This window comes from Scyliorhinus torazame, chromosome 1, assembly GCF_047496885.1.
Source record: "Scyliorhinus torazame isolate Kashiwa2021f chromosome 1, sScyTor2.1, whole genome shotgun sequence".
Taxonomy (NCBI): Eukaryota; Metazoa; Chordata; class Chondrichthyes; order Carcharhiniformes; family Scyliorhinidae; genus Scyliorhinus; species Scyliorhinus torazame.
The window spans coordinates 170859025-170876913 of record NC_092707.1 but is presented as its reverse complement, the minus strand read 5'-3'; the positions used below and the strand labels follow the sequence as shown (position 1 = coordinate 170876913).

General features: G+C 47.1%; 1 protein-coding gene and 1 long non-coding RNA gene across 5 annotated transcripts in view; one reads left to right on the top strand and one right to left on the bottom strand.

The window, feature by feature from the left end:
* The window catches only part of LOC140416682 (UPF0500 protein C1orf216 homolog), a 30601-nt gene extending 18079 nt beyond the window's left edge, over positions 1–12522 (bottom strand). For 2 of the 4 annotated variants that reach the window (XM_072501145.1, XM_072501147.1), the window contains exon 1: positions 12402–12512. The gene's annotated coding sequence lies outside the window, so the exon portion shown is untranslated. Of the gene's footprint in view, positions 1–12401 lie in introns of all 4 variants that reach the window. The other 2 variants (XM_072501146.1, XM_072501144.1) reach the window with 2 other exon arrangements.
* A 270-nt stretch (positions 12523–12792) lies between these two features.
* LOC140416728 (uncharacterized) lies at positions 12793–17006 on the top strand. Its single transcript, XR_011944781.1, has 2 exons — positions 12793–15639; positions 15896–17006. It is a non-coding gene; the product is annotated as an uncharacterized lncRNA (long non-coding RNA).
* Positions 17007–17889: the final 883 nt, after the last annotated feature.

The window sequence follows — 17889 nt, the reverse complement described above, 5'->3', positions numbered from 1 at the left end:
CCCATCAAGTCTTCACCAGCCCTTGGAAAGAGCACCCTACTTAAGTTGTCTAACTTCCCCATGGATGCATCTATGCTATTCACTTCAAACACCTTCCACATTATCTTTGAGCAAACCAGTTTCTTCTGAATATTAGATTTCTTGGTGACTACCTTACATTGATGGCTTCTAGTTATGCCTTTCAACGCAAGAAGAAACATTCAGTTAGAAAATGACGCTTGGTAATTTCTTTGGAAAATCTCACCTATTCTCCGTTTCCTGCGGGGAAGCATTGGTCAATGTGGGTGGAAAGGCTGAAGTACAAATGCACATCTTGTTTCTCTGTAGTACAATGCATTGGAACACCACAATGTTGCAACAAATGTGGCAAACGGCTCACTGTGCTTTTCAGATTTAAATATTTAAATGATTATTAATCATCAGTACATTGGGCAGAATACTTAAAGTCCAAAAGACAAGGCTGAAGATTTATAGATTATCATTGAATTTACAGTGCAGAAGGAGGCCATTTGGTCCATCGAGTCTGTGCCGGCCCTTAGAAAGAGCACCCTACCTATGCCCACACCTCCACCCTGTCCCCGTAACCCCACCTAACCTTTTTTGGACACGATGGGCAATTTAGCATGGCCAATTGACTTAACCTGCACGTCTTTGGACTGTGGGAGAAAACCCGGAGGAAACCCACGCAGACACGGGGAGAATGTGCAGACTCCGTAGACAGTGACCCAAGCCGGGAATCGAACCTGGAACCCTGGAGCGGTGAAGCAATTGTGCTAACCACTGTGCTACTATGCTGCTCCCACTATGCTACTGTGCTGCCCTTTTACAGGATACATGGGAATCAGGTTCTTGCTCACCAGGTCATCAGCAGGGGGAGGGGGTTGCAGGGAAGATCTGAAACATATCTCCCCGGCACAAATCCCGTTATGGCCCTCTCGCGAGATTTAGTGGTCATAAAGGAGTGTGTGCCCACGACGAACAGGCTTGAAAATCACGCTCATAGATTTGAAGTTACTGGCACACCAGGTATAAACTTCTTAATTGGGACCGAAAAGATTAGGCTGGGATTCTCTGCCTCCCGCCCCCCCGTTATCGCAGACAGGAAAGCCGGTTGGGGCGGAGAACCCAATGGGGGTCCCCAAAACGGCTTTTACGTCGATGGGACGTCCCTGGCCCCACCAGTGATGTAACGGGATTCCCGCCGTGAAAGGTTAGGAGCCCTGTTGCCATATCATTAGCCGGTTCGTCATTGTATCGTCGTCGCACAGTGTGACGTCACTTCGGCGGGGTTCAGAACAGCTTTGGCCAAACTGGGACAGGGCGCGCAGCTAATTACAGCCCCCAAAGGGGGAGAGGGTAATGCCCAGGCAGTACCCTGGGACTGTTCCCTGGTACTGCCCAGGGCAGGCTTCCATTGTCCTTGGATGGGGCAAGGGGGCGCGTGTGTATGGGAGGGGTTCCTTTTTTATTAGATCAGGAATTCTTCTCTTGAAAGCAGAGGTTGCTGGTGGACAGGCTCTCAAACCAAACCACCGCCGGGATTTTGATTAAAAACAAAAAACATGGGCAGCACGGTGGCGCAGTGGGTTAGCCCTGCAGCCTCACGGTGCCGAGGTCCAAGGTTCGATCCCGGCTCTGGGTCACTGTCCGTGTGGAGTTTGCACATTCTTTCTCCCCATGTTTGCGTGGGTTTCGCCGGCACAACCCAAAGATGTGCAGGCTCGGTGGATTGGCCACGCTTAAATTTCCTCTTAATTGGAAAAAATGAATTGGGTACTGTAAATTTATTTTTTAAAAACATGGTGCGAAAAGCCAAGAATGCAGCCAACTATGGCATACTCCTTTTCCCGCACAAGATGTCAAGTTAAAGAAAAAAAGATTAAATTCCACCCAAAGTGTGGCCGACTTATCATAAAGGTGACAAATTGATTATTGATTTCATGATTCGATGTCATGGAAGATATAATGCCATCTCATGTCAGTGTAGAAGCTACTAGTTCTTAATCTGTCAAACCAGGGGAGCATTAGTATGGTCAGTTCTGGTCCTAAGACTGTGTAGTGCATAGTATAACAAACCTTCAATGTGGCTGTGTTGCCCCACCAGATAAAGCTGCTTTTGTTTGTTCAAATATCACATGCTTGTTTACTAAAAATGTTTCCAGGCATCAAATGTTTGTGTTCATCAAGATGAGGCATGAGATAACTACTGGGGAACGGAAGACATTTCCAATTTTACACCAACATCAGTATTGTTTCATCAATTGCTGCCATTTAAAATAAACATTTGTTCCCATCCATATGTTTTTAATATTTAATATATGACGTATGCTACTAAACAAAAACCTCACCCCAGATTTCAAATTGGATTTATTTTTCTGCCACTGAAGTTTAAACAGTCAGTAAGTTGTATTATACCTAGACAGAGCAAGAAATGTTGGATGTAAATTATGCCTCACTCGTATCATCTCATGGGATAGCTTCTATTTCACCAATAGAACCACAATTGGCTTGTGGTCGTGATTATCAATATTTAAGACCGTTTTTCAATAAATATTTTTAACAGATTTCAGCACAAGAAAATAAATCAAACACAGGCTCAGGGGGTGGAGATATGGTTGCATTATTACCCATTAGCTTTAGCATATGAAGCTAAAAAATAATGTCAGGACCAAGTAAAGAGACAAAGATGAAATATCATATACTTCAGGATCTCTACAATTGCCAGTTACATTCCTATGATGTGACTTGTGAATGAATGAATGGTGAGCTTACTGCCTGGAATTTGGGAGTGATAAGCAAAAGAATTTTCCAATTTGTGCTCATACTGGTGGTGACAGTTACTGTTAGAATGAGATACTTGAGAGACTTGTGGTATTACCACTATAACAGATAATGCTGATTCTCCATCCCAGCCCTTCTTCCTGTAGATAACTAACTAACTGCAGGATTGCTGTCTCAGGCACATCACGCACCATTCAGTAACCTTGTACGGGAGCCCAATCCATTTGTGTGAATTATGAGGAGGAGATGTGTCTGCAGACTATATGGCCACCTGCAGACTAGGGCTGAAAAGTACACGTGTGTTTCCAACATGGACCATGGGGTATTGAACAAGAGCAGGAACGCTGGACAAATATGCCCTTATTGCAATATGACTATAACATAACTGCAACATCAATGGGAAGTCTTCATCACAATAAAGAGGTAGGAAGACATGACCATCAAGTCTGTTCCTGTGAAGGGTCATACATGAACAATGTTCTGTAGGGCCAGGTACCATCTGACATCTACTAGACTGTTCATCTTAAAAAGGAGGAAGAAGATTGTTTTACTCACCAATTTTCCATGTCAAACCATTCTCGGTGTGGCCAATTAAACAAATGCAAAATAGACCAGAACTAATATTGCTTGAAGGAAAATCCTAACACGCAATGTAAAATAATCAAAGATAAAAGTGTTGTGACATTACAAGGCTTCATTATTCTAACCTAACCTTCACTCCAAGTAAGAAATTGCCTCTGGAAAGTGCTGAAATATTGGACAGTGACAGTCTCAAGCACTGTTGTCACCATCTTAATATTGTCAGTTATGCTTTTCCTTTAAGGTGAAGCAGAACATTGAAATGTAGGCCCTTCGCTAATCTGCTTACATTCCACATCTGATTTTGTTTAATCTTTTTGGACAGTCATTATAGCAAACTCCTCAACTTCCTTTAAATTGCAATATTGCAATTTCTGGATTCTTTGTTTCAATATGTGATCTATTTTTCCCTTGAACATATACCAGAGGAGTTTCAAACATCAATCTTAATTTAAACCTTTGAACTCTTTGAGGGGACCACTACAAGGACTTTTTAATTCAATTATGTGACATTCTATCACAATGTGAAGACCCAAGATGTGGTAAGTAAATTTCTCACATGCCCACATAACTTCCTTTTCGATTACTGTGTAGCTCTTCTCTGTATCTGTTAATAAATGTGATACATAATAGACTGATCGGTATTTACCATCTCTTTTGTATCTGAAAATGTACTGTGCCCAGTCCTGTAGAGGATGCATACACTGCTATTATTGTGTGCACTAATATCTGATGACATCAACCTCTCCTTCATTTTTTCCAAATGATTTCTGATGTACTTTTTCCCCAACACCATTCATTGTCTTGGCAGGACAACTGACGTAGTGGCTCAATGAGCTCTGTGAAGAAGAAACTTTGCCACTTGCTTCACCAGTCCTATATACCTTTGTAACTGCGTGGTGTTACTTGGAGTTAGAAGTTATTTTGTGACTCTGGACTTCAGTGAATTAACCTTTTCTCTTGCTCTCACTCGCAATGGGCCCCTCAACGGACAAGCTTGGAGAATCCCGCCCTATGATTATTGGCTATGAAAACTTGCACTTTCCTGCCTCAGCATTGCTCTCAGTCTCATGTCAGGCTCAGGCTGGGTGGACCCATGATTCACCACATCCATGTGGAAAACAACTCAATGCAAGCCCTCAAAAAGATTTGACGTTTTGAGGATGTCAGACTGTGCGATGTAGGGGAAGCACACGTGGTGTTTCTCCTATAGCCATCTGAGATGGCCACCTGCAAAGGACCATGGGAATTGTGGCCAACCCAGGACTCAGACAGATACAGAGCTTCTGTGTATTTGCAACTCAGATAGCTAGACCTGATCGAAACCCCCGCTCGTTTGTATTCTAATGGCCCATTTCCCCAGAACAATAGGACTGCACTCAAGAAACCGATACAGCCACAGACTGATCGGCACCACCCCATTTACTCAGAGAGTCCAACTGCTAAGGACCCGCCCAGCCACCAAGGCACCCGCCCCTTTATTGGCCAAAATCGAAGGCAGTGATCAAAGCCCTGTCGAACTATAGGGTCCAAGATAAAGGACCGCCCCAAAGAGTGCGAAACTCAGAAGGATAAAAAGGTACACAGCCATGTGTTCAGCCTCTTTTCCACCCAGTCTGTGCCAGCCTTCTTTTGGACCCGGCCTGTGCCAGCCTTCTTTTGGACCTGGCCTGTGCCAGCCTCCTTTGAATCCGGCCTGTGCCAGCCTAACTGCAGCATAATGACCAGCGAGCCAGGTTCAAGACCAACGATCGCTACCTGATGGCTGAGCCCAGCAGAGACAGAGCCACTTCTTCAAACCAGCCATGTGATCAAGATAAAGGCCTTATCCACTTGCACAGTGCTGGTCGCCTGAAGTTAAGTACAGGTTATTGTAGTTTATAGGTGTAGCTTAACTTGTAGTACATTGTGCTTGCATGTCGAAGTAACCCTTGTGTGTAAATAAACCATCTTTGAACTTGAACTGACTAACTGGTTGTGTGGTCATTTGACCGATATACGGGAAAGCCTTGTGGTTCAGTAAGAGAAATAAAACACCCACAGTATTGGCGATGCTGTTGGGACATAACATCATATCATAAAAAGAGCCTCAGTTTTATATTGGCGACTCTAAAGTGCAACATTATTATAGTATTCCATTAAATTGGCAACACTCCCAACAATCCTTCTTTGAGTTCTTTCTTAATGTGCCAGTATATTATTTGCCGTTGCAAAAAACAAGTTAAACACTCAAGGAACAAGTTTTAAAAAAATATGCCGAAGAATTCAAAACATGCAGGCCAGAAAATATTAAATGACAAAAGTGTCCCTGCCGAGATGGCTACAGCTAAGCTGGCAACCGGCTCCCCCACACTTCTAACAAACAAAATTCTAGTCACTGCGCTCAACAAACCTACTCGGTCACCTCTTGACACCATTCGTTCAGTTGTCGACTCACACCAGCACCCTTACTGACATCGAGCCAGCCCTTCTCAGACTACAGGGACCCATAGGGACAGGATCAATGCACTGGAGACCAGGCTGACTGGAGCAGCGATTAAGGAGAATGTGTCATTGCAGGGCAAATTGGTGACCTGGAAAACCCGATCAGGATGACAAAACCTACACATTGTTGATATAGCAGAAGTGACTGAAGATCGCGCCCCAACACAGCTTGTCAGAATTATTCAAAAAGGTGGTGGGCAAAGATACATTCCTTAAACCCCCAGAGCTAGACCAAGCTCATCATACCCTCCAGCCAAAACCTTGCCCTGGTGACCCCCCGTGAGCCATTGTGGTCCGCTTCCATCATGAGAGAACCGCAATGTTACTTCCAGGGCCACTCAATCAAAATCTACCAAGTCATGAGTGCAGACCTGGCAAGGAGGCGTGCAGCATTGAACAACATCAAGTCCATGCTGTGGGACGGAATTGGCTTAGGGCTGATTCACCCTGCCCATCTCCACATCATATTTAACGGAGAATATTACTACTTTGTTGCACCAGATGAGACAGATTCTTTCCTTCTGCGGCACATACTTAATTCTTGACAGGCTTACTAAGTTTGTGGTTTTGTATTTGGATATCATGTGTTTTGAACACCTGTATAGGCCATTTATCATGCTCAAAACGAAGGGCTGTTCGACAGTTTTTTTCCACTCGAACTCTACAACATGGTTAGAACAAGCAACTTTCCTATGGCGTATTATCTAACGTAATTCATATATTGGGGTATGCACCATTAACAAGGTCAGTTTGTGAACTGATGCAGACAAGATGGAATACCTGCTGCTCAGCTTGTTTAGAATGGCGAGCTTAAGATTTGATTCATAGTTTTATTTAGTGAAAGGTTTATATCACACTGTTTTTGTTCTATTGGCTAGGGAGTGAAATGATTGTTCTGGGGATGGTGTGGGGTGGTAGGGATTTCCTGCATTGACAGTAATCATTATGCAATGGATCCTTTTGGCTTTACTTTATTTTCCATTCAAGTTACTGATTCTTTTATAAAGTATTCCTATATGTATGACTAGCTTAGGCGGTCAGGGTGGTGCAGGGTTCGCAATCAGATTAGTCACTTGGAATGTTAGGGAGTTGAATGACACAGTGAAGCATTCTAAAGTGTTTTCACATCAAGAGCCTTTGATTGACATTTATTGATTGATATTTGTCACATGTACCGAACTACAGTGAAAAGTATTTTTCTGCGGCCGAGGGAATGTACACGGATGTTGCATTCCTTCATGAAATGTATCTTCATGTTAGAGATCACACCAGATTAATAAAAACATTGGTTGGCTAGTTGTTTCACTCCAGGTTTGATGGCAGAGCTAGGGGGACAGCAATTTTGATTAACAAAAGAATGCAGTTCTCCCCCTTAAATGTAATCTCAGACTCACGTGGACATTATACAATGGTTAGTGGAATATTTTTTTTAAACCCCTGTAGTTTTGGTGAGCATCTATGCCCCTAACTGGGCCAATATGAAATTTATCATATTTTATCTTCCCGTCCTAATCTAGACACCCACCATCCTTTTTTCAGGAGAGGATCTAAACGGTGTTACAGAATCAAAGCAGGATCACTCCAAGTCCACCTTCTCCGGTGTTTCCAAGGCTCTTTTCAACTTTTGACTCAAATGGGTTGTGTGGACCATTGGCATTTCCTCCACACGAACACAAGGGACATTTCCTACTTCCCTCATATCCACCATGCTTACTCACGCATCAACTATTTTGTTTTGGACAGAGCTCTTCTCCCCACAGTTAAAACTGCCAGATATTCTGCCATAGTTGTATCAGACCAGGTGCTCCATTCCCTTGACCTGGCTCTTGGGTCCAAACCCAATGGTCAGCCTCCATGGAGATTTGACACAACCCTACTCTGACCAGAATTTTTGTAAAGCACTTTGTGCTTTGGAGTAGCTTTTAATTCTTCCAGAACCTTCAGCTCTGTCCCTCCTGGTCCATGTAGCTTTTTGTAGGACGGTTGAAGAGATCTCTTGTTTAGCAATAGTTCAGTGTCTGAAAGAACTGAAACTACTGCTCCATATCCAATTTAAAAGTGTGACCTACGATCGTTTGCCAGGATTTATGCATTTATTACCCAATTCATTTTCTCCAAGGGCAATTTAGCGTGGCCAATCCGCCTACCCTGCACAACTTTGGATTGTGGGGACGAAACCCACGCAAACACAGGGAGAATGTGTGAACTCCACACGGACAGTGACCCAGAGCCAGGATTGAACCTCGGACCTCGGTGCAGTGAGGCAGCAGTGCTAACCACTGTGCCACCGTGCTGCCCACCGCTTGTTTAATCTGTCCCAAGAAGGGTATTCCTATTGACAGCATCTACTCTTTCTTTTTAAAGCTTTTTCCTTTGGAGTATTCTGCCTATTTTTTCTATGGCAACATACTGCCTAGAAATGGTCCATTTTTTTCTACAAATGGTATTCTTTGGCAGGACAAGTCCAGTGACTTTCTCTTCCACATCAGCTAGTCCACTGCCATTAATTGCTTTTCATGTCACATGTATCGCCTTCTCTCAGTTTTCCTTTTCTCCGGTCTGACAAATACAACTTCATCTGTTACTTTGGGATTCAGTCTGTTTCTCTTGTCCTCTAACTACCAGTCAGTTCTGCCTCCTGATCTCAGCTTATCTATTTATTTCAATCGCCTTCACCAGCATCAGGTCTTCCTGGAACTGCAAGTTATCTGATCATGATTCAGCCATTACAAATCTTTGATAAATGTATCAATGCTGTTCTCAATGTCTCAGGACACATTTATTAAACGTTGCATGTTCCACAAAGGTATTATTGCAGAGATTGAAATATGTCTTCAATACATCAATGACTTCTGGCATTTATGACATACCAGTATCGATCCCCAGGGTTACTAAAATGCCATCTGCAAAGTCACCCCTTGTGTACAAAAGTGTACTGACCTGCTCAGCCTGGCACACTGCAAGACTGAATGCAGCTTGAAATTGAGCAACCACTGGCCATATTTCTGCCCGATTTAGGCCTGCAATTTTCTTGAAACTGTCCGATAGAGGTAGAGATTTTTCTAACATCATTTTGGGCTGCATAAGTTTCAATAACTCCCAAACACTGCTAGCTGAAAATACTAAACTTTATGATATATTTATAGTTATGAAAACACTTCCTTACACTAGCTTCTTCCCATGCTGCTTTCTCCTAGACCCTCTCAGATCACAAGTTTGTCACTTCCTTCCATGATATCACAGACTATTACAGTTAACCCTTTATGGGACTTAGTCTAACATACTCCATTATACTAAATTTGGATGAAGGAATGTCTTAAGTTTGTTGACGACACTAAATTAGGTAGCCCCATAAATAATGTAGATAAATGCCAAAAATTACAAAGGGACATTGATTAGATGAACTGAATGGAGAAAACTGGGGCAAACGTGTTCAGTATGGGGAAGCGCGAGGTAATTCACTACGGAACCAAGAAAGATGGGTCTAGTTATTTTGTAACAAAAACAGAAAGGGACTAGAAAAGCTCAGCAGGTCTAGTAACAACCGTGGAGTGAATAACAGAACATTTTGAGTCTAATATGACTCTTCGGAATTCGAGTCATTTTATAAATGGCCAGAAGCTAGGAACTAAGATTGAGATATTTAGGGGTCTTTAAGTACAGAAAATCATTAACAGCTAGTGTATGGTTCAAAATCGGTAAGGCTCATGAAGTGTTGGTTTTGACTTTAAGAGGACCGGACTACAAAGTGGAATAAGTTGACACAAGTGTACAGAGCTCTGGGTACACCCTTATCTCTATAATGATCTCTAATCGTTATTAGTGCCACAAGTAGGCTTACATTAACACTGTAGGCTTACATTAACGTGTTTGATTCCTGCCTTGGGTCACTGTCTGTGCAGGGTCTGCACGTTCTCCCCGTGTCTGCGTGGGTTTCCTCCGGGTGCTCCGGTTTCCTCCCACAAGTCCCGAAAGACATGCTTGTTAGGTGAATTGGACATTCATAATTCTCCCTCCCGAACAGGTGCCGGAATGTACTCGGGGCTTTTCACAGTAACTTCATTTGAAGCCTACTTGTGACAATAAGCAATTTTCATTTTAATTTAATTTCATATCACATGTCATGTACACCAGCATGTTGCCACATGGGTTGCTTCATAGTGATGTGCCTCTGCATCCTTTTTTGACAATGAAGATTATTTTTAAAAAATCAAGGGATATGAAGTCAAGGCAGGTAGAAAGAGTGAAGATACGGAGAAGCCATGATCCAACTGCACTGTGTAGCAGGCTCAAGGTGATTGAATAACCCACTGCTATTCTCATGTTCTCTCATCATTCCGTTCTCTATCATTATTTCCTGCAACATCGCCAAAGTGCCCAGGGTCACAAGGTACCAAAACCAGATATTGGAATGCTGCGTGGTGGTGGATAACACCATCACGTTTGAATTTTAGGGACAAGGTGAATGGGGAAAGGAAAGAGATATAATGCTGTTTTCTCAGGTCCCCGTCACATCCGACAGCCTTGAAGGAATGACCACAGGCCCTTGCCAGTGCTTTACTAAGCCAAGTTGGCGAAGGGTCAAAATACCAAGTATGAAGAAATCTGGCACCAGTCAATGGCTAGATCGGCTCAAAAAAGCGATATCTGGTCTGTGTAAAATGGCACCTTCCATCCACCCCCACATCCACTGACCATTTCCCATTGAATTCCCATTCCCTCACTTCTCTTAGTCTTACAGCCTCATTGTTTTTACAACCACATTCCACCTCCAATTACACTTGTCTATCCTGCTCACTGTAAAACTCTCTCCTTCCCTCACCCACAAACCATAACCCTCCATTGTTACAATTCATCGTCCTCCCACTGTAACTCTGTTCCTCTGCCCCCCCCACCATGACACCCTACCTCCCTCTTCACACCCTCCCTCGTGACACCCCATCCAAACCTCCCCCTCCTTCGTGACACCCTCTTCAGCCCCTGCCCATCCGTGACACCACTTTCAACACCCCCCTCCTCACTGTGCCACCTACTCCTTCAACCCCCCAGCCCCTCCAACCACCCCTCCCTGTGACACCCCACTCCTCCAACCAGCCCCTCCCTGTGACACCCCCTAGTCCAACCAGCCCCTCCCAGTGACACCCCTTACTCCAACCAACTCCTACTTCCCTGTGCCACCCCCTCCTCCAACCAACTCCTACTTCCCTGTGCCACCCCCTCCTCCAACCAACTCCTACTTCCCTGTGACACCCCCTATAACCACCCCCCTCCTCCAACCAACCCGTCCCTCCGTGACACCATCTAACCACCCCCTCCCTGTGACACCCCCTCCTCAACCAGCTCCTCCCTCCCTGCCACCCCCTCCTCCAACCAGCCCCTCCCTGTGACACCCCCTCCTCCAACCAGCCCCTCCCTCCCTGTAACACCCTCTCTAACTACCCCCTCCCTGACACCCCCCTCCTCCAACCAGCCCCTCCCTCCTTGACACCCCCCTCCTCCAACCAGCCCCTTCCTCTGTGACACCCCCCTCCTCCAACCAACCCCTCTCTCCCTGTAACACCCTCTCTAACTACCCCCTCCCTGACACCCCCCTCCTCCAACCAGCCCCTCCCTCCTTGACACCCCCCTCCTCCAACCAGCTCCTTCCTCTGTGACACCCCCCTCCTCCAACTAGCTCCTCCCTCCCTGACACCCCCTCCTCCTCCAACCAACCCCTCCGTGACACACCCTCTAACCACCCCCTCCGTGACCCCACTCTAACCACCCCCTCTATGACCCCCCCTCCGTGACACCCCTGTCTAACCCCCGCCCTCCCTGTGACAACCCCCTCCTCCAACCAACCCCCTCCCTCCCTGTGACACCCACTCTTCCAACCAGTCCCCCCTCCCTGTGACACCCCCCTCCTCCAACCAACCCCCTCCCTCCCTGTGACATCCACTCCTCCAACCAGCCCCCATCCCTGACACCCCCCTCCCTGTGACCCCCACTCCCTGACACCCCCCCTCCCTGTGACACCCCCCCTCGCTATGCCACCCCCTCTAACCGCCCCCCCTCCCTGTGCCACCCCCTCTAACCACCCCCCTCCCTGTGCCACCCCCTCCCTGTGCCACCCCCTCTAACCGCCCCCTCCCTGTGACACCCCCTGTAACCGCCCCCCCCCCCCCCCCCAGGTAGGCTATCAGCTGCCCAATGACTGTGATAGATGTAAAATACCTGGAATATAGTCCTGTCATCAAACACACACAGGGCTCAGCACCGCCTCAAAAGGCAGTTGATGTATTTTTTTTTTAACGCTGAGGACTTTAAATTCTTCCTCCTGCTGCTTTTTATTTTAACAAAATCCCCAATTCCGGTGCCCCCATCTCCGCACATGTTGCAAATATCTTCCATCTGTGATTTCCAAATCAGAGAGCCCGGGATTTCGTCACATTAATAAATGGTTCCCTGCTACAGATTAAACCCTCCCCGTCCACACAAAACCAACAAGCCCCGCACTCAGCCCACATCTGGCATCTCCAACGCAGTCACCGGTCCCGGCTTGATCCAGACTGACCTACCGTGCAGGAAGACGTGTGTGCGGCAGCTTCTCTGCTCAGGTCTCTCCGCAGCTTTGATCAGCTGCAGACAGCGGAAATACATCACGTCGCCAGCCTGGCCAGTGGCAGACACATCAGCAGCTCCACAGCGTCAGCCCCGTCACTCAGAGCATCCATTGAACAGGAGGACCAGACATCCAGCAGCCACTCAGCCCCGACACAGGAGCCAGAGCTGACAGCTGGGGCACAGCAAGCTACCTGCCCGGCATTGTCCTGGAATTAAAGATTAGCCTCCAGACTCTGTTACGATGAACCCAGGGGGCAAATCATAGAGACATTGCTTTTCCACTTGTTTTTAAGTGTTATTAAGAACCCTTTCACCCCCCAATTGCAAAGAGGCATTGAGAGGAGGGGAGGTGGATTTCAATGTGGGCATCCATTTTGTTAGGATGGATCCCAGTAATTTTCCCAGCTAAGCTGAGAGTGACTGCCCTTGACATCAAGGCAGTAGTTGACCGAGTGTAGCATCAAGGAGCCCCAGTCAAACTAGCCAATGGAAATCGGGAGCAAACTCTCCAGTGGTTGGAGTCATACCTACCACAAAGAAAGGTGGTTGTGGTTGTTGGAGGTCAATTAAAAAAGCAAAAATTAATGAGGAGAAACATTTTTCGTGTGTAGCGAGTGAGCTTTGTGCAGGACTACATCCGGAGTGAAACACAGCCAGAGAGTGTGGTGAGGGATGTAGGGATCCTATGATTCTATGGTAACGGTAAGGATAGTGAAGATCTCTATAATATTGCCACAGGATCCCAGCGTGTTCAAGCAGTCAGCTAGATATTGAGGCCAATGATCTTGCGATCTCATTGAAACATGTAAGGTCTGAGCGGATTTGACAGGGTACATGTGAAGAGGATGTTTCTTCTCATGGGAGAATCTAGAACTAGTGGGAACAATTTAAAAATATGCGGTTTCTCATTTATAGACGGAGATGAAGAGGAATTTATTTTCTCATAAGGTTGGTAATCTTTGGAATTCTCTTCCACAGCAAGCAATGGAGGGCGGGTCATTGAATATATTTGAGTTGGGCAGATATTTGATTGACAAGGGGCACGATAAGAGCACCGAGATCTGCACTGGTTACTTAGCAGGAAAGGCCAAAATCGAGATTTGCGGCAGGCGTGATTTAGTTTGCTATCTAACCGGCTCACTCCCGATGGCAAATTACCGATCTCGCTCAAGTATGGCGAGCATATCGTTAACCCTAATTTGCATTAATTTCATTTGCGAGATTGAAGTCGAATGTAACAGCCTCCCAGGAATTAACTGGCTCCCCAGTGAGAAATCACACACGCAAAATTTAGCATTCCTTTTTAAAAATGTGAAGCTGGCGCAATGGCTGCTGAGGGGCACTGAGGAGGTGAGGAGCCATTTCCATTTTCAGGCATGCAGCTCAAGGTCACGAGCTGCCACCCCAGTGGTCAGGTGGGGGGGGGCCCTCCTGAGCTTTGACAAATGGTCACCTGGACTCGAAACGTTGCTCTTTTATCTCCCTGTCAGACTTGCTGAGATTTTCCAGCATTTTCTCTTGGATTGGAACCCCTCAGGAGGGTTGGGCTTGGTTGTTGGGCTGAAGCATTTCAGGTCAGAGGTCGTCCCTGGGACGGGGGTGGGGGGGTTGAGTGAGGGACTTTTGAGTGAGGCCTTCAAACCATCTTTAAATATTGTGGATACCCATAACAGGGGCAACTACAACTGCTATTGCTTGTCTGTACTGGCAAACACTTCCAGGAAAGAGCCCTTTTATGCTGAAGGTCATTATAACTCCCTTTGATTGTGAGCAGCCTCTGGCTTCATAGCTGAAGGCTATTGCTAATAAGGAATTGGCCTTGTTAGTTGTGAGAGCACCTCCCGACTGCAGGCTGTGTTTGCTTCTTGCTGCTGCTGGTGACTTGCAAATGTCTGCAGGCTGCTGTAGCTGAGAGTTTGTTTGCTATTTGCTGTTTTCTGCTGCTTTTTCTGCTTGCTTGCTGCAGCCTCTTCACCTTGGGCTTACTTGCTGCTTTCTGGATGAAGGGAAGGTAATTAATTGCCTTTGGTATTTTTTACCTGGAGTGCGGCGAGGGGAGGATTTTGGCGGGCCTACCACCGGGTTGAAGATGCAGGAGGGCTAGTTTGTGCAGTCCGTGGATGTTTGTAAACCTATTTTGTGCGTTGACTGTGTATTCTGTTCTGGATCTGTGGATCACCTGTTAATGCCCCCCGTGTACCTGTGACCCGGTCCTTGGACAGGCTGGTGATGGAAGATCAGACACCGATGCTGCAGTAGAGGAAGGGCGGTGGCCCGGCTCGACTGCGCAGCCCGGAGGTTGCGTCGGTACGCTGCCTCAGCAGCTGGTGCCACCTCTGAACGGGATGCTTGGTAAGGGTGTTGAAGAACCGTTTCTGCGGATTGCTGATTACTTTATTATACTGCTGACTGTTTTAAGTTTGATACCTGCAGGCTACCGCCTCTTTTGCTTCTGTGGCCTGGAACGAGGAACGGGAGGATGCATGATGTCCTGTTACCAGCGCTAGAGAGGGGAAGGGATGCTCTCTCTCTCGTCTGGCATGCCCTGTGTCAGTGTGACTTTCTGATGTGATTATTCCCACCTTTGAGGGTCTACTGCTGGGGGCTGAGGGAGTGGGAGGGAGCGGTGAACTGTTCTAAATGGGCCATTTGGTGAGGGGATTGAAAAAATGCTTTTGTTGATTTTTGGTGACTTTATTGTATTGTTGACTGTTTAAAGTTTCATGCCTGGACGCGGTGTGGTTGTATGCTGCCGCCACTTTTACTTCTGTAGCTTGAGGCGAGATATTTCATTGAGTTATTGACTGTTTAATGTTCCAAGTATGTTTAGTTTTTCTTGTATAAATGCACTGTTGCAGCTTTGTGTTTCTGCTGATATTTTGTAGTAAAAGGTGTGGCACGGTGCCTTTTCCTTGTTGCTTCATGGTTAGTGTGATGTCTGGGCTGTTGAGTCGTTGTCTTTTTATATGAAGGTACTGTTGACTGTTTAATAAACAAAATATTCTCAAGTGGCTTCTCGTGGCTACACGTGCCATGTCTCAGACATTGATTATTGCATCGTACTTCAATCAAACTTTGAAGCCTGAACACTTTGCCTGAACTCTAGAAGCGTCAGCACCATGGAGGCAGCAGCCAACAATAAAACACTCGAGAGCTGGGCTTCTGCACTGGTGATAACCTCACGACCAAAAGGTGACTGTGTGGATCAGGGGAGGGCACCTGAGCGCGGTTTCCCTAATGTTCCTGGCAGGGGTCTAGGGTCTAGGGGCTCCTGCAGTGGCCTGGGCAGAGTGTGCAGAGCGAGGTTTTCCAGCGCAACTGGCTCGTTGGATGGCATTCTGAGAGGAGGCGGGATACATAAGGGTGGGAGGGGCTTCGCGGATTTGAGGGTCCCAGTGTGGAAGCCCTAACTGATTGTCGGTCTATCTTCTTCTCCAATTCCTTACAGAAACCAAAATGGATGGCGGTGTCAATCCCCTAGAGGATGTCCTTTGCTGATGGCAGCCTAGGCGGCTGGATGCTGGAGAAGGCAGCAGTATCGACGCTAGATGGAGGCAGCACCTCATGTGCAGGAGTACACTGCACACCCTGAAGACCTGACCGCCCATCAAGCCATGGCGGAGCTCAAAAGGGGATGCCAGCAATGGTCCAAGATGTACAGGCGCCGTTGGTCTTTTCAGGAGATGATGAACAGCACCTGCCGCAGTAGGCGGCATCTCAACAAAGAGACAGTACGGCACCTGTACCACATCCTCATGGACTTGGCACTCCATGCAGGAGGAGGTCACCAGCTCCTGGTCGTGTTGAAGGTCACCGCAGTACTGAACTTCTATGCAACGGTAACATAGTGGTTAGCACAATGGCTTCACAGCGCCAGTCCCAGGTTCGATTCCCAGCTTGGGTCACTGTCTATGCGGAGTCTGCACGTTCTCTCCGGGTCTATGTGGGTTTCCTCCGGGTGCTCCGGTTTCCTCCCACAGTCCAAAGATGTGCAGGGCTAGGTGGATTGGCTATGCTAAATTACCCTTAGTGTCCAAAAAAGGTGGGGTTAAGGGGATAGGGTGGAAGTGTGGAGACAGGGTGGAGGTGTGGGCTTAGGTAAGGTGCTCTTTCCAAGGGCCGGTGCAGACTCGCTGGGTCGAATGGCCTCCTTCTGCACTGTGAATTCTGTGAACCAGTTCATTCCAGGGCACAAGCGGGGACATATCACAAACTGCAGCACATAAGTACTGTCATGATATTCCGGTAAACATCATAGCACATACATACATACTGATGTACAGATCAACGGACCAATCAACACACACAACATGACAGCCAATCACAGGCAAGAGCATACACAGTACAAAACAGGGAACACGACACTTCCTGGGCACTTGAGCAGGAAACGGCTCAGGGCACAGAGCTCATTACAAGCCACTCAGACATCCACCAGGTGCTGAGTGCCACTACACAATAGAATTAGGAATAGGTCCACAGAATCAAGGGTCATGATCGTACCTCAGTAAACAGTTTACCACTGTAAATAGATGTTTGAAATAAAACTGCGTTGTACCATTCGCAACCGTGTTGGTTTGTCTGTGTAGCAGAGTACCCAACACTTTAAGTACATCCATGAGGTCACAGATTCCCCGTAAGCCTGGGCAGCAGACTATGGGCATGATTTAACAGAAATGAAACAGAGTTCTGTGTTGAGTGTCTCCCGGTGCTAGCAGCGCCGCGAAAGACCCCGTTATCGAACAGCACTCTGTTTTATTTCGGGGGCTCAGCTGGGAAGGCCATGCCAAGACCTCAGTTAGTCTCGTCAGTGCAGGAAGAGATCGGGGCGTCACCGATCTCGAGACCCACCCAACATGACCCCGGACCGCTTCCAGTGTCTCGACTTACCTATAAGGGGGTCATCGAGCCCTCCATCACCTCCCCTAATAAGGCCAAGCCCGGTTTGCAGCGTGGAAAAATGCCACTGGGTGCCTTGGCACTGCCTACCCGATAGTGCCCCTACCAGCCTGGCAGTACCACCTGGGCAAGGTTCCCATTGCCGTAGTACTCAAGTGGCATTGTCAGGATGCCAGGCTGGCAATGCCCGTGTGGCATCAGGGGTACCAGCGTACCACCCTGCCCAGAGCCCAGCCACCCAGGGGTCCCAAATCCCCTGAGTAATGCCCCCCCCCCCCCAAGTGCCGGTAAACTGGTCCCCATGTATGGAGACCAGTACTAATGGGGCCCCTGAGGTGAAGGGTTTTGATCTCAACACCATGTGTAGATTTGGTGAGATTTGCCAAATACGGATCCTAGCCATTGCAGGTGGGATCCAGATCGCGAGATCCCGTTAGATCTCTCGAGGCATGACGAGCTGGGTAATCCCAGAAGAGGCCTCTTCCGGGATCTACCAGCCGCATCGGGTCCCGATTCCGACAGGATGCACAGGTAGATTGCGCCATA